The sequence below is a fragment of the Pseudonaja textilis genome, chromosome 1 (assembly GCF_049901715.1).
Source record: "Pseudonaja textilis isolate UNSWEBS1 chromosome 1, rPseTex1.2, whole genome shotgun sequence".
NCBI classification, from domain to species: domain Eukaryota; kingdom Metazoa; phylum Chordata; class Lepidosauria; order Squamata; family Elapidae; genus Pseudonaja; species Pseudonaja textilis.
This window is the reverse complement of record NC_141990.1, coordinates 104032023-104048646: the sequence shown is the minus strand read 5'-3', so window position 1 is coordinate 104048646 and position 16624 is coordinate 104032023. Positions and strand designations below refer to the sequence as shown.

The window sequence follows — 16624 nt, the reverse complement described above, 5'->3', positions numbered from 1 at the left end:
CTTAATATGTGAGTGCAGCAAAATTGTGCAAACTGACTATAAAGCTAGACATGATTGAATTGCTAAATTAATCCACTGGTCATTATGTAACAAAATATGCCTAACCTGTATCCAAAAAGTCATGGGAATATAAAGTGGAAGTTGTCAAAAATGAGAGGGTGAAGATTTTTTGGGCCTTTTGAATAGAGACTGATTGCCATTTGGAACACAACATGCCAGATATTATGGTTGTCAAGGACCAAAGCGTACAATTTATTGATATCGCTGTACCGGGAGATGCCACTGTCGAAGAAAAAGAACTGGAATAAACCACAAAATATCATGACCTGGCCACCGAAACTACATGGTTATGGATGAAGCATGTAACAGTAATACCCATTGTCATCAGGTGGTATCATGTCCAAGAATTTTATGAAACACATCAAGAAATTGCAGCTTTCTGCAATAACACCAGCAGAACTGCGAAAAACTGTGCTACTCGGAACATCGTATATTTTAAGAAGATACTTGGTTGATATCTAGGATACTGGCAGCAACCTGTATCAACCATTAGCACCAGTCACTAGTATTTGTGATACATTTTTAAACGTTCAGTTGACTGAGTTTCATGTTTAATGAATAAAAGAGACAATAATAATAATTGTAATAGAATCCCATACTTGAAGGAAAATGCTAGAAAGAAAAAGTGATGTGGAAAATGATGAAGTGGCCCCATCATAAAAGTTTATCTTTTGTCCACGTTTGTTTTTCTGCAGGTGCCCACCTTCGGTTAAGCAACAATGGGTTTATCAAGTTAGAATGTTCCTAGTAATTAACAGATTAACAGAGTTGGAAGGACCTTGTAGGTCTCCTAGTCCATCCAAGCAGGAAAGCCTACACCATTTCTAACAAATGGCAGTCCATTCTCTTCTTGAATGCTCCCACAATATCCAAAGGCAAACTGTTCTACTGCTTGATTGTTCTCACTGTCAGAAAATTTCTCTTTATTTCTAGGTTGAATCTCTCCTTGATCAATATGAAAGAGAGATATTATTCTTTGATTATGCTTTTGCAAAAGCTCTTATGGTTTGGAAAATAACTACTTATTCAAATGGTCCTGTCCTGCTTCGTAATTGAGCAAAACAAAATATGCCATTCCCCATGAAATAAAAAAAGAGATATCCATAAAGTAAATTGACAAAAGTATCGCAATTTTGTTATGTTTGTTGCATAATAATAGGTACCATACAGGAAATAGACAGAAATGACCCTTTTAATATGACATTGTCTTTGTAATGCTTGATGAACAATTTGATATTAATGTTTGGTGATTACTTCATATAGAGAGATAAAAAAAACCACCCACTGCTTGAATTTGCATTCAATATATGAACAGCAGGATGCTATATGCCTGCAGTGAATCTTCAATTTTCACCGCTCATGCCTTAATTTTCTCCAAGAAATCATCTCTGTGAACTAATAATGGGCTTTTCACCTCAAAATAAGTTCCTCTTTCAAATCTCTGAAAAGGAAAAATATTGTAATTTAGAACCTACAAAATCAACATTTTTATTTTTTAAAAAAAGCAGATGCACTATAATGCATTCTGTAAATGCCATTAAAATGTTTTAGTATTTATATGTCTAAAATTAGGAAACACTGAGAATATGCACTGCCATGTATTTTTTAATTATAAAAAGATTCCTGCCTTCTAAAATGTATTTCCCCACAGTTTTACTCAGCTTGTAATTACATACTAAGGTTGGTACCACATGTGTTAATTGATCCAAAAGAATAGCAAGAAAACAGTCATAAGTACCTGCTGGGAATCTGTCACTTTCCAGTTACTGCTGAATTATAATTTCCAGCAGCTCGTCAATGTGGCCCAAAAGAGACGCTGGGAGCTGCAGCCAGTAACATCTGGAAGGCCACAGGTCTCCATTTGTTGCTTACTGAATTTCCACCCTCATTCAGCATGTTAGACAGTTGCTAACTAATTTCCTTCCAGTCCTTTTACGCTGCTTCTTGGATACATCTCTGTATCCAAATTCCAGGGCTCCAGGATAAAAAGTATTGGCTGTCTTTTGCTAATGCATAAATACTATGGGAGGTATGTAACATAGTTATTACGATAAACTAATCCTAAAGTAAGCCAAATGATTGACTTGAATGCTTTATTCTAGCGAACAGTAGGTATATATCCTGCTGGTAGAAGAGATGGAAAAAATAAGCCAAGATTATATTTAACAGCTCCTTATTTAGATAATAAAAAGCACTGTTTCAATTAATGAAGGCAGAATGGGGTGGACTCAACCTTTATATGTGCTTACTCCAAATATATATTTTTTCAGGATGTGGAGGTACTTCTGCAATCTTCACATATCACTGAATGTAAAAAGGAAGTGGGCCATACCTGACAAGTGGACAGAGACAGTGGTGGGATTCAAATAATTTAATACCGGCTCTCTGCCCTAATGATTTTGTCCAACAACCAGTTCACCAAACTGCTCAGAAAGTTAACAACCAGTTCTCCCGAACTGGTGTGAACTGGCTGAATCCCACCACTGGACAGAGTTAAGGGACTGATTAGCCGTATCTGAATTTCATGACTCAGGTTTCCTAACTATAAGAAGTGACTTCAGTTTCAGAACTTAAGGAATTATAACATGCAAATCAGGATTGGAATAATAATTAGGAAGTGGTAGTTATTGCAACTGAATTACTTATTACCCCTACTTTTGAAAATACATGTGAACCATTCATTTGTTTGACTGACATGGCACAAGAATTATTAGATATCTCTCTGTGATGATGGCATTAAAACAATGGCAAATTTCAGAATCAGGGACAGAATTTCTAATGAGATTTGACTTCACTATCTGGCATAGACGTTAGCATTCTCCATGAGTTACAAACATGCTAGCATTATATTGTACAATCCTGTGCACTATTTTCATATGCTACTCTAGTTCAAGCCTTTGGAATAGGATTTATTTACTTATTTAACTTTTTCCATGTGTTTTTTGAGTGGTGTCATGGATCTGCACTGCAAAAACTAGGTGAGGAAATGAAGAAATCAAGAACACAAGGGCAAGTTTTAAATGTATAATTTAAATTAAATTAAGTATTTATTTATTTTATTTATTCATTTGATTTGTCAATTGCTTGCAAGGTAATAAACATAAGAATAAACATACAAATATATTAACATAAGTATGAATACAGGAAATATGTACAAACAATTGCGGACAATAGGACAGGAATGGTAGGCACGATTGTGCACATGCATGCCCCTTATGTTTATTAAGTATGATTAATATGAATTATATTATACAGGTAATCCTCCACTTATGACCACAATTGAACCCAACATTTCAGTGCTAAGTGAGACATTTGTTAAATGAATTTTGTCCCATTTTACGACCTTTTCCCCCACAATGGTTAAGTGAATCACTGTGGTTATTAAATTAGTAACATGGTTACTAAGTGAATCTGGTCTCCCACTGAGCTTGCTTGTAGAAGGTTACAAAAGGGCATTACATGACCCCAGGACAGTGCAATGGTCATAAATATGAATTAGTTGCCAAGAGTCTGAATTTTGAACACTTGACCATAGGGAGGCTACAATAGTCGTGTGAAAAACGGTCATAACTCACTTCTCCAGTGCAATTGTAACTTTTTGAATTATCACATCTATATATAACTATATATTGCAAACTATCCTAAAAATACGAGTTCCAGGTGTAGCTATAAAAGAAGAGACAGACATCACAATCTCTAGAACTTAAAGTATACTATCCACTTAGCTTTCGTTAGTGTCTCCTAACATTGTCAGAGTGTAAAAATTACCTTTGAAGCCTTTATGCATCAGCCTAAGTGGGGCGTGATAGGGGAGGAAGCAATAGAGTCAAGCCTCTATCGATTAACATGTCTGAAGTAAAAATGATAGAGCTAATCACAGGTGGGAGGTGAGTGGATGGGCCTATCACGCGCTCAATGGCTAAATTGATCAATGATGCATAAAAGTGAATATTTCTTCAATGGTAGTTTTTACACTCTGATGATATTAGCAGAGGCTAATGAAAACTAAGTGGATAATATTGTTTAAGTTCCAGAGAAATCATGATGTATGTCTCTTTATATATATAAAGAGGCTGTGAAAGCCTGACACACAGACGAACCCAATACACAAGCCTGATGGTGGCAGATGAGATTCTGCTGAAACGTCGCTACAACTTTAAAAGCACAACTATAATGACGTGGGAAAATACCTGAATAAAGCTGAATACCATATGTGTGTACACGCACACACATCTGTCTGTCTGTCTGTCTATCTATCTATCTATCTATCTATCTATCTATCTATCTATCTATCTAGTTCAGAAGTCAACCAGCTAAAACGGATTGACTTCTGAGTGATAAAATTCATTAAGCCTTTAAATGACACCACTATAAACTGAGACATTTTTACATGTATTTTTCTAATTCATCTACAGTGGTACCTTGGTACTCAATTGTTTGAAACTCATTGAATTTGGTACTCAATGCATTTTGATACAAAAAAATTACCCCAGTATTCATCATTTGTTTGGTACTCACTGCACAAGCTAGAACTTGTCTATTTTGGTTGCCTTGTGATTCACTACATTATTACTTATGGGAAAAGATTGTTTGGTATCATGATTTTTGGTACTCATTGCATCTCTCAGTACTAATTAATGATGAATACCAAAGTTTATCACTTGGTCTAATTGATTGAACAGCTTTATTATATTGATCCCGATCATCTTCATGTCCATTTAACTGCTTCATGATGATTGACAATAAGTATGTTGTCTGGAGTTTTATTATGGTAAAAAAGCACTAGCTTTGCCATTAGGGAGAATGTTGCAAATATTTCAGTTCTTCCTCTTGAGTTGAGTGGCATTATTACACTCATAGTTACTTCATGAGATCCTCATAATTAGATCATATTTTTTTCATGCAGTTGTTCATGGCTGCAATCCTACTCAACTTAATGGGATTTACTTCTGAGCAGAAAATGCTTTTGGGTTGTACAACTGCTTTCTGTCATGCACTTTGAATAATTCTTCCAGAAAATACAGAAATAAGAAAGCTAACAGGAGTATCTTCTGACTAGCTCTGAGACATTTCTGCAATTCATTGTTAAAAGATCTGTTGAAGCTATTGGCACTCAGCATTAACAGTAGATTAGATGAATACAGGGAGTATGGGTTAGCAACATGTGCTTTGCATGAACCATCACCCTCATGGATTTCAGAACAATAAGTCAAACACTCTGAAATTTACTGCCATTTTTTGACAATGCTTACTGCTTCTTAAAGAAAAAGAATGTTCTAAACATCATATATTGTTGTCTAAAATTGGGGAGAAAGAGAGTAAAAAATACCACGGCCCTGTGGGATAACATTATTGTATCCCTGGTATATCTTTTACAGTCCTCATTTGACAGTGAGATGGGCAGCATATAAATTAAATAAATATATTAAATAAATTAAAACAATCAATTTATAGAAAAAAACCCCCAGTGTCTTAGACTTTACTGATAATCTTGTCAGTAAAACCAATAGCTTTGGAACCTCCCAATTAAGTGGCATTATGCTTTCAGTGCTAGCTTGGGAGCATCGAACAAAACAGTGGTTTATTGCCAGTTTAGAGCTGTTGTGATGCAGTGGTTAAAATGCAGTACTGCAGGCTATTGTTGGGAACAATATGCTGACTCTGTAAACTACTTAGAGAGGAATATAAAGCAATGTGAAGTGGTATGTAAGTCTAAGTGCTATTGCTATTGCCTTCATATCCTAGTTGTAGATTTTCTAAACATATCTTACTGGCTACTAAGGGAAATAGATTTTAAACTAGGTACACCTTGATTTATCTAGTCTAGCTTTTCTTATGTTCAGTTGTTCTAAAGCATTTACTATGGTGAGTCACAGCTTATTTTATCCGCTGCTTTGATGCATCTGGTGGCATAACATGGACCCTTTTGATCACTTGTAGAATATTATATCAGATGTCAGATGTCCTCATATTATAACACCATGTTAAGATTGGACATTTATAGTATTAAATTGCCTCCACAATTAGCTTTCAGAATAATAAGCTGCTTAATTTTCAGGCAGGAGAATACAATCTATGTCAAACGAGAACTTTAAACTAAAGCCTTCCTGGACCAACCACAACAAATTTAAATGTATACCAAATTGAATGTTACGCTGCATAAAGGTCTAAGGAAACACTTTTTAGTGCAGCATGTATTTATGCTGGACTTTGAGCATATCTTTTTTGACGTGCTTTTCAAGACTGCAAGAAAATAGACTGAAATGGATAGGCAAATAGTAAGTGAACATAAGCAGATGCTTAATGTAAAAAAAAAAGATCAAGCATTAAATCTTTGATTTGGAAGGGGAGAGTGGAAGCCCAGCCTGATATAACCTGTTCAAATGCACAGTATATTGAAACAATATAAGGCAAACCAAAATTACCTGTTCTTGCCTGAGGCTCTTTCGGCTACAGGCATGAATTGTGGAATGCATGCTGATTTTCAAGTGATCCCTTGAAGTGGCTGCTCACTTTGCAGGATACAGAATATGGAAAGATGAGACAAAGGTATTATGGAATCTTGAAAAAAGATGTTAACTTCAGTAGGACAATGTTAAATGAAGAATGTGAATGAAGAAGGCACTAATAAGATAAATTTCAAATCAATTATGAGATAAGGTAAAGGTAAAGGTTCCCCTTGCACATATGTGCTAGTCATTTCTGGCTCTAGGGGGCAGTGCTCATCTCTGTTACAAAGCCAAAGAGCCAGCGCTCTCTGAAGACGTCTCCTTGGTCATGTGGCTGGCATGACGAAATGCCGAAGGTGCACAGAACACTGTTACCTTCCCACCAAAATGGTCCCTATTTTTCTACTTGCATTTTTACATGCTTTCAAATTGCTAGGTTGGCAGAAGCTGGGACAAGTAACGGGAGCTCACTCTGTTGCATGGTGCTAGGGATTCGAACTTCTGAACTGCCGACCTTTCTGATCAACAAGCTCAGTGTCTTAGCCACTGAGCCACTGTGTTCCTTAATTATGAGCCTTTTTGTTTCCATTTGACAATCCAGATGCATTTCTTCAGATGCATTTCTTTTAAAAAAAAGTCATTTGGTCATACCAACCAACTACATGACATAGAACTAGGTTATTTGATGCACAACTGTCTCTCCAAAATCTCTGCCCATCCCTCACACACCCATAGAACCACAAGGAGGGCAGGCTTCAGATTCCTTCATTTAGATATTTTTATCTTATAGAACTGAGGTAAGAGGTAAAGCTTTCCTTGTCAGTCATGTCCGACTCTAGGCCATGGTGCTCATCTACGTTTCTTGACTGAGGGAACCAGCATTATCCAAAGACAGTTTCCGTGATCATGTGGCCAGCATGGCTATATTCCAAAGGTGCACAGAACACTATTTCCTTCCCACCAAAGTGGTACTTATTAATCTACTTGCACTTGCATGTTTTCAAACTGCTAGGTGGGAAGCATACCTTTTTTGAGGTTGCTCTTACTCTCTGGAACAACTGCTCTCTCACCCACCCCAATATAGGATTGCACCAACTCATTTAACTTTTCGGAGAGTCATCAAACCCTGGTTGTTCCCATAGGCATTAGGTACTGGTTGAGTGGACATCCCCTTGTGATTGTTTCATTATATGCTTGGTTGCCATTTAATATTTATATATTTGATTTCTTAATTGTTATGTGTCCTGTCTCCCAAAGTTATTCTCACATCCCATTAACTCAGTGAACACCAATGGAAATAATTTATTAAGTAATATTCGTAGTAATGGTTTTATTGTTCTTATTATTTCCAGATGTTTTTGAACTGTGGGAACCAGCCTGAAACAATTAGTGGAGGAGGGGGGGAAGGGTTTCACGAAGTCGAGGTGCTGCCAGATTCACTTTGGGCTTTTCATGCTGCTTTGACTATGGACCTTTCCCAAGCAATAAAAAAGCATGTTTTAACAATGTATCTATGCTACCTGTGTAAGTTTGCAGTGGGTGGTTGCAGTTCCACAAAATTAGAAAAATGGTGTGATATATAAAGTGTAATGATTACAAATGGCATATTTATTTTTTGCTTAATTGAAGTTTTCTTCATGGGGTGGGTCACACACATTCATACTGTATCAATTTAGGTGCTTGTATGTAACAGTGGTCTATAAGTACACCCAGGTAATGCTTTATTTATGACCATTCATTTAGAAACCATTAGAAGTTACAATGTGTGATGACCCGGGGCGTGGCACAAAAGCAACAAAGTCACAAAAGTAGGTAAAGCCCTTTAATACCTCAAACTTGTCTCCCAATGTCCAGTTACGGTTGGAGAAAAAAACTCTCCCAAGAACAGTTTTTAAAGGGAAGAAATTCAGTCTGAATTCAAAGTACATTTAAATTATAAATAAAAACCAACACAAACCATGCTGCAGCAATTAATGAGACAGGGCAGGATAAGAAATTGCAGACTCCAAAAGATAACGAAATACACACAGTTGGGAGGATGCCAGAACCCAGATAAGACTTGACAAACAAAGAACAAAGCTTCTCTTCTAGCAAGGTGCTGTGTGCAAACACCCTTTGCAGTTTTCCCAGCTGCAGCTAATGAAGGGAATCAGGGCTCTTTTCTGCCCCATTACCCACATAACTCATGTTGCTCCCTTCTTTGTTCCTCCCTGCATGCCCTAGGATGAAGAGGGGGTGAGCCTGGGTCTTCCTCTGAATGCCCAGCCACATGGTGCCCTTTCCCAATTTCCTCCACAGCCACCAGAGCCACACTTCCACTTCCTGTCAGCTGCTCGACCTCCCCCTCGGAATCATATTCCAACAGGGGCATGACACAATGGCATAAAAGAGGTGACTTATATACATTTTTCACATTTATGATGGGTATAGCATCCCCATGGTCATGTGATCAAAATTCTGATGCTCGGCAACTAGCTCATATTGTTGATGGCTACAGTGTCCCAGAGTCGTGTGAGCACCTTTTGTGACATTCTGACAAGCAAATGAGGTAGACAGATCCACTTTACAACTGTGTTACTAACTGAAAATGGCAATAATTTACTTAGCAACTGTGGCAAGAAAGGTCATAAAATGGGGCAAAACTCACTTAACAATTGTCTTGCTTAGCAACACAAATGTTGGGCTCAATTATGGTTGTAAATCAACAACTACCAATACTTCAAAGAATATAATGCCTAAATCTTAAGAACGCCCAAGATTTGGACGTTTTTCTTCCACATCTCACAAAATGTGGCTATTCCAACAACACCATAGCTATTTTTTTAAAAAAAAATATAGTTTGGTTTAATTTTGGATCTATTATACAAGGTAAAAGTTTTACACAGTTCTGCATCTCTATAGAAAAAAAAAGATGAAAAGTACTTGTTTAGGAAGGGCATGGAAATATACATGTGTAAAGATCCTGTCCGTCCTTGTCAACACATTAAACACGAGCCAGCAGTATGATGTAGTTGCTAAAAAGGGAAAAGCTATTTTGGAATATATTAACAAGAATATAGGGACATAAGTGCCTTGGTCAGACCCCACTTGGCATGACATGTACAGTTTATTATAAAGGCAATGACAAAATGCAGAGTGTAAGAGTATAGCTTTCAAGATGGCAAGTTATCTAGAGGCCAAATCCTATGAGGAACAGCTGAGGTTCGGGGTATGTTTAGATTCTAGAAGAGATTACTCAAGTAACCAGTTTGTCTTTCTCAGCTCTAGGTTGGTGGTAGTGACAAAACACTTCTGAAATCTTGGTAAGAAAACTGCAGGGACTAGTCCAGGTAGTTTCCAGAAATCAACACTGATTCAGAGAGAGAGAGAGAGAGAGAGAGAGAGAGAGAGAGGGGAGAGAGGGAGGGAGAGAGAGAGAAAGAGAGAGAGAGAGAGAGAGAATGCATGTGTGGGAGGCATGTATGCTCCCACACACTTTACAAAGATAAGCTTCTGTGATAAATATCTCACAATTCAGAAGTTGAAAATGAAAAACAATAGGAGGGAGAACGAGTTAGGGTGACTAATATAAGAAAATACATCCATTTTTGTGTATTTCTATATGATACTGTACTTACTGGGCCAAAGGTTTTCAGGAACAGAGGGTTTAGAGAAGAAGACTGAAGAAAAATGAAGAACAGTCACTCAACAATTTTCTGTTTTGATGTTCTTGCTAAGCAACAATTCCTCATTACAGTGGATTGGTTCATACAATATGCCAACTCAAAACCAAACAAATCGTATTATGGCTCAATATGATCTGTAAGCCAGATCATTCTGTTCCTTCCCACACAACAGCTAGAACAAATTATTCTCCCCAAAGCTCTGAAAGGATGGCTGTTGCAATGGGGCTGAGGAGTGGCATGTTAGCCATGTCTATTTTATGGACTACATTACAACGAACATATGACATCTGTACCAGCGTGAAGTTTTTACAATGTGACCTTTTATTCTGTTGTCAGTGGTCCCATAGTTCACTGTTAAGGCCACTATAGATCAGTCTGGAAAAACAGATATATGGACACCACATCAGCCATGAAAGAAAGATGCTACAGTTTTCCAGGAAACAATTTGAGTAGTATATTAAGCCCTCTCTGTGTTTAAAAATGAATTGTGGTGGCATGCTCTCCTCAGTCTCTCTTCTGAGGCTGGGGAAATGTAGGTTGAAGATTTCAGGGGAAAATATCAAGAAAATTCAGAGAAATGTTTGTTTTCCTTTTCCTCTAGGCCCTTGTTTTATTTTTCCTGGATATGCTCAAAGACTCTTCCCCAAGGGTTCCTAGACCTCATTAAGTATTCATCCCTTACAGTGCTCTACTTTAACAACTGAAGGGGTCCCTTCAGTTAGCAACTTTAAAAGAAAAAGCATTTGAGATGTTTATTCTCTAGTCACAGGGATAAGCTGTGCTCAACCTATGAAGTTCTAAAGAGAATCCTTAGGGAGGTAAACCTGATGATAGCTTGAAACGAGGCTCCTTAAAATATTTATCTTTTATTTTTGGCTATATTTTTTTAAAGTCTGAATTGCTGCTGGATGCTCACCTGTCGGGTAGTGCTCTAGGATAGTGTTTCTCAACCTTGGCAACTTTAATATGCATGGATTTCATCAGCATGTTGGCTGGGGACTTCTGTGAGTTGAAGTCCATGAATCTCAAAATTTCCAAATTGAGAAATACTGCTCTAGGAGATTCTGCACATACAAGTCCTGGCAAATGTACTGTACAAGCAAAATATTTGGCATGACAAAGATGTTATATGCCATTGGGGGAAATGAGTCGAGAATTCTAAGTGGGGCAAAATATTGTCCTGTATTTTCATTGAAACCCCAGGGAAAATAAGCCTGTAAGATATTCCATTTGAATCCCCATCTCTCTGGTGTTTCAGTTTCATTCCCACTCATGATCACCATGCATGCTTCACTTCCATAGCATATTTCTGAAAATTTGTTTTGCATCCCTTTTTGAGGTTTTATTCCCTAAAGATGTTTTTTGCCACAACTTCTGCAAACATTGGAATTCCTCTAAGCATGCAGATGTTTACTTAAGGGCCCTTGCAGGATATAGAGGTGGTATAAAATCAACTCCCAAATAAGCAGTGGTTTTGAGCATTATCTTACTTAGTTGGCTGTATGGATACCTGAGTCTTACATTATGGGAAATTCAGCTAGAACAGAGGTTCTAAATAGCTCTTGATTGACTGGTAAAATTCCTGAGAGAAGTATAACATTGGTTTCAATTAGACAGTTGTACGTAGAATTGGCATACACTTCCACAGATGACCAGAGACCGGTTTAAGAGACTGGTTATAACCACAGATAACTGGTCTCTTAAAAGGGGTCTTAAAAGGGCTATGCCAAATTTCATGAAGCAATGGGATGGGAACAACATCTTCAAATGGCTTGCACAATCCTATTGTGTAATCTATATTCGTAATGGAGACTGAAAGGAGGATAGTAAAAGGAGAGCTTTCTCTTCACAATTATTGGATCCAAATACCTTGGCAGGGAAATCAAGAGATCCAGGAAGTTCAAATAGGTATGAAGATTTATTGCAACCTTAAGCTCTCTCTAAAAATCTGAACTACTAGCAGCCAAAGGAAATTGGTGGTAGATAAGGGTAGAAGGAATTCAAGGTGAGCTGGATTTAGCTTTCTTGTGGGAGCACAGGGATTCATGACTGATGATGCGTTTGACCTCTCCCTCAGGCTCAGCTTGGTCATCTCCTACATCCGGGTGGCTTAAGTTTTTGTTGTTGTTCTAGACAACACTCTATGTATCTGCAGAACAGAGCTTAACCCTTCAAAACTGAAGCAGAAGTAGTACTTTGTTTATCTTTGCCATAAGAATGTTTGTCATTTTGCAGAAATATATAGTAGCTATTCCTATGGAAAAAATTTCAGGGGGTATTCAATCCTACAAATCAGGACTTTATCTTTACCCCCTCCTTAATATTTTTTCCCTTTGGAAAATGTAACATGGACATTCAGATTATTCTGAAAACACTCAGCTTTGTCTATTTTCAGAAGCTAAGCATGGTTAGACCTGGTTATAGTACTTGAAAGGGAAGCAAAACAGAAAGTCCAAGACGTTTATATATAACTGGATTAATACTAATACAATGTTAGAATAAGATTTTCCTGTATGCTGAGTAGGTACTTCAAAAGAGGGCTGTGAAAATATTTACAGACCCCTCATATCCCAGACATAAACTGTTTCAATTCCTTCCCTCAAAACGATGCTATAGAGCACTGTACACCAGAACAACTAGACACCAGAACAGGTTTTTCCCGAAAGCCATCACTCTGTTAAACAAATATTTCCCTCAACACTGTTCAACTATTTACAAAGTGTGCACTACTATTACTATTAATCTTCTCATCACTCCATATCACCCATCCCCTCCCACTTGTGACTGTATGCCTATAACTTTGTCATTTGAATCCTTATGATTTATATTGACTCTTTCCTAGTATGATTTGATTGCTTATCATACCCTATGATTATTATTAAGTTTTGTACCTTATGATTCTTGACGAATGTATCTTTTCTTTTATGTACACTGAGAGTATTTGGCCAATAAATACTTGGCCAATAAAGAATTCTATTCTATTCATAAGAGGCAATCCTTGATTTATTAAGACAGCTACTACACATTTGCTTCAATTATTCACAAGCCTCATGAAAAATGTTGGAAGGTCAGTACTTTTGCTTAACCACTCAGTGAACAAGTATTTAAAGTTTACACGTGGTTAAGGTGTTTTGCACTTAGCCAGTTGCCTGCATTTCTCATGAATACTGTTAATCAGCTCATTCAATTTAACTATTTAAGTTCTGTGTTAGCCATTCAAAGATAATTTGTTTCTACTGTGCTATATTTTCTTTTATTTATTTATTTATAGCATCGGCAGGAGAATCCCATCACTGCCTTTTCAAAAGTAAATCCAATTGAACTGAATGGAGCTTATTTCAAGAAATGTGAATAAGAAATTGTAGAGGTGCAGTAGGACTGCTGGTGATATTTTTATTGAATATTTGCTCACCTCGGTGCAAATATTGGAAGCAACCATTGGATAAATAGTGAAGAGATTTGGGAAGCCTTCTGCTTCTTCAAATCTCTATGCGATAGCATTTTCTTTCCTTAAATTTCCCAAGTTCATGCACCTGGAATATTAAGTTGCCTCCAAGTTATTTTATTGTCTTAAGACACAAATCTTGTTGAATGCAAAGGGCAATAGTTTTATTTTATTTTTTCCTTCCTGTCTGGTATAAGCTTGGCATTTTTAGGAATAGAATGAGAAACCTCTTCTTTAAGAATATTATCTTCGGTATTATAGGCAACTCAGTGGTGGGCTTCAAAATTTTTAGCAAGGTTTTTCCCTTTGGAAAATGTAACATGGACATTCAGATTATTCTGAAAACAGGTTGCTAGGTGGGTGTGGCCATGGTGAGCGTGGCCCAGTCGGCCTCCTGCATCACAGCAGGGGGGGCATATTTGTCCTCTTCGGGCTCCGGAAGCTTTTCTTGAGCCTCTGGGAGGGCAAAAACAGCCTCTCTGGGCTCCAGAGGCTCCTTGGAAGCTGGAAACAGGCCTGTTTCTGGCCTTCCCAAACTTCTGGGAGGCCCGTTTTTTGCCCTCCCGGAGCCTCTGAGCATGACCTGCATTTACCTGCATCTAAAATGGGCCAGGTGGGGACTCCTGGGAGGGGAGGGCAGGGATGGGCAGGGCCAGCCAGGAGTGGGATTTGGGGGTTCTCTGAACTGTGCAGAATCTTAGCTGGGGATTCTCCCAAACCTCTGCGAGCCCCCAGCAGCCCACCACTGGGGCAACTCTATTTTTTAAAAGCTGATGAGAATGATTTTTCAAATTTATATTTGTAGTAGGGAAAGTCATTATATATCCTCAAAACTTCCTCTAAATTAGGTTTTTAAAGCACACATTCTTTTCTTTCTTTGCACATGTAAACCTAGTTTTAAAGTGTTGCTTTAAAGATTTTCTTTTTATGCTCAGAAGCATTCAGATTGAGCCCCTGAATATTAAATAATGACCTGTATCTGGAGTTTTGCCCAGGTCTGTCATGGGGAAGTCCCTTAGTTTTATTGGCTACCCACTGCACTCAAATGTTGTTCCAGTAACAAGTCAGTTACAAAGTCAAAATGGCTTGCCAAATATTTTTTTAGTTTTTTTTTAAAGTCTTGTTAGGCATTAGTCTTATAGTTTCAGAAAAAGCTGTAGATTTTTGAACGTGTACAGTCATCTAAAGTCTTACAGTTTATACTGTCTTTTTATGAATTAACTCAGTGGAAGGAAAACAGTAATAACACAATGAATGTTATCATTGTTTTTAAACAGTCCAAAGATGGTTGTGTGCATATTATTAGTTTAAATATTGATTGTTCGGTTAGAAGCTAGATATTTGCATTGCTGTATTAATAATAAGTCATAATCATGTTGTCCCATGCCCTTGCTGAGGGCAGTATTTGAAACTGTACATTATATGCATCCATCACTTCACCCTGTATTGAAAGCACTTATCTTCACTAGGGCTAGGAATATGAATTGCGGAGCTCTACAGCCTGGGATCATATATGTGAGTAGTCAGATATATTTCTATAGAGATTACCTCAGAGACATAAACTTTCAAATTGTTCATATTAATATCCCCTTGCTCTGTTGAATCCAATTTGTTTGATCTGTGCAGTAATCAGTTAAACATGGTTAGGTTCAGGATTTAAACTCTTCTACAAGAAGTAGTTTAAAAATGTCTCTCAGTGCCAATAGGACTCAATAAAATAAAATACTTTGATTTCAGAGGACAATATAAATCAGCAAGGTCCATGGTTGATAGCTCGAGTTACTGCATAGAATTCCCTAAAAATACCTTTGCCTCACCTCCAAAAAGGAGAAAAAATTCAGAAATCTGGGAGCTTAATCTTAGAAGTGTTTCTCCTCCTCCTCCTCCTCCTCCTCCTCCTCCTCCTCCTCCTCCTCCACCACCACCACCACCACCACCACCACCACCACCATCAACAACAATCAAAAACATCCTTCTTCCCAAGGCAATACTCACACTATTGAGCTTCTTCATATCTACAATAGCACTCTAGGAATTCTCAAGATTGCAGCATATTGCTGCTTTTTTTCCATTTTATCCTATTTATGTCCTAGGCTGAAAATTCATTACAATGCATATATTCTTTTCACTACTGTTCCCTTTCACTTCTGTACATAATATAGCTGAGATACCATCTCCAACCTCCCTTGGGAAGCTTTTAATGTTTACATAATATCTATAGGGAGATGGGTTTCTCCCTTTAAACATTCTGCATTGTAAAATTTAGGCTTTCACGGGAGTGGTGGTCATGTGGAAGTACAAAATGTAAGTAATGCAATACAAAAACAAATTTCTGAAATGCTCTATTCATGACAAAAAAGAAGAAATAAAATAAGGGTGTGTGTCTGGTTTTCTGCTGGCATAATAAAATGGGTTTTTTCCCCCCAAAATGTTATTTTTGTGATATATCTGAACAATAAGCACAGGATGAAAAAATAGGGGCTTTTGCATTCTAGACCAGCTCCATTAGCCAATGTAATTCCATGGGAGCTAGCTGCATGACCTTTAATATATATTATCTCCATCAAACACACCCTCCCCAAAAAACAACATGTCTAGGGAGAGAGGGAAATAAAGTTGGAAAGAGAAAAACAGTACAGCAAATAAATGAAATCGTGAAAGGGGCATGGAATTGTCTCTTTTGTAGGTAATGTGCAGGGAATCTATATTAAGAATTAAGATAGAGTTACATGAGAAACGTACTGCTGGATTGGTGTGCATAGGTTTCTTGTGTCAACAAGATTCCTCAATGCTACTAATTCAACATGATAACAACACTTGTCACATCAATGATTCCATTATTCAATTTGGGAATAGTAGAGTAAGGAAAGAACTAAGAGGAAGGCCTAGAAGCAATACTTATGATACCTTCTTTCATTTATTTATTAATTAAATATTATACTGCCATCTACTGAGGCTGGAGCAAAATGCTTTCAAGAATCTTTGAGAAAAGCAGTCTGGCTAAT

The 16624-nt window shown here is 37.4% G+C and overlaps 1 protein-coding gene and 1 long non-coding RNA gene across 3 annotated transcripts in view; one reads left to right on the top strand and one right to left on the bottom strand.

The window, feature by feature from the left end:
* The window catches only part of LOC148127742 (uncharacterized), a 62322-nt gene extending 52161 nt beyond the window's left edge, over positions 1 to 10161 (bottom strand). The window contains exon 1 of the long non-coding RNA XR_015741075.1: positions 10127 to 10161. This is a non-coding gene — a long non-coding RNA (uncharacterized LOC148127742). The remainder of the gene's footprint in view (positions 1 to 10126) is intronic.
* GRIK2 (glutamate ionotropic receptor kainate type subunit 2) overlaps positions 1 to 16624 on the top strand; it is a 518606-nt gene that overhangs the window by 56693 nt on the left and 445289 nt on the right. The window lies entirely within an intron of this gene.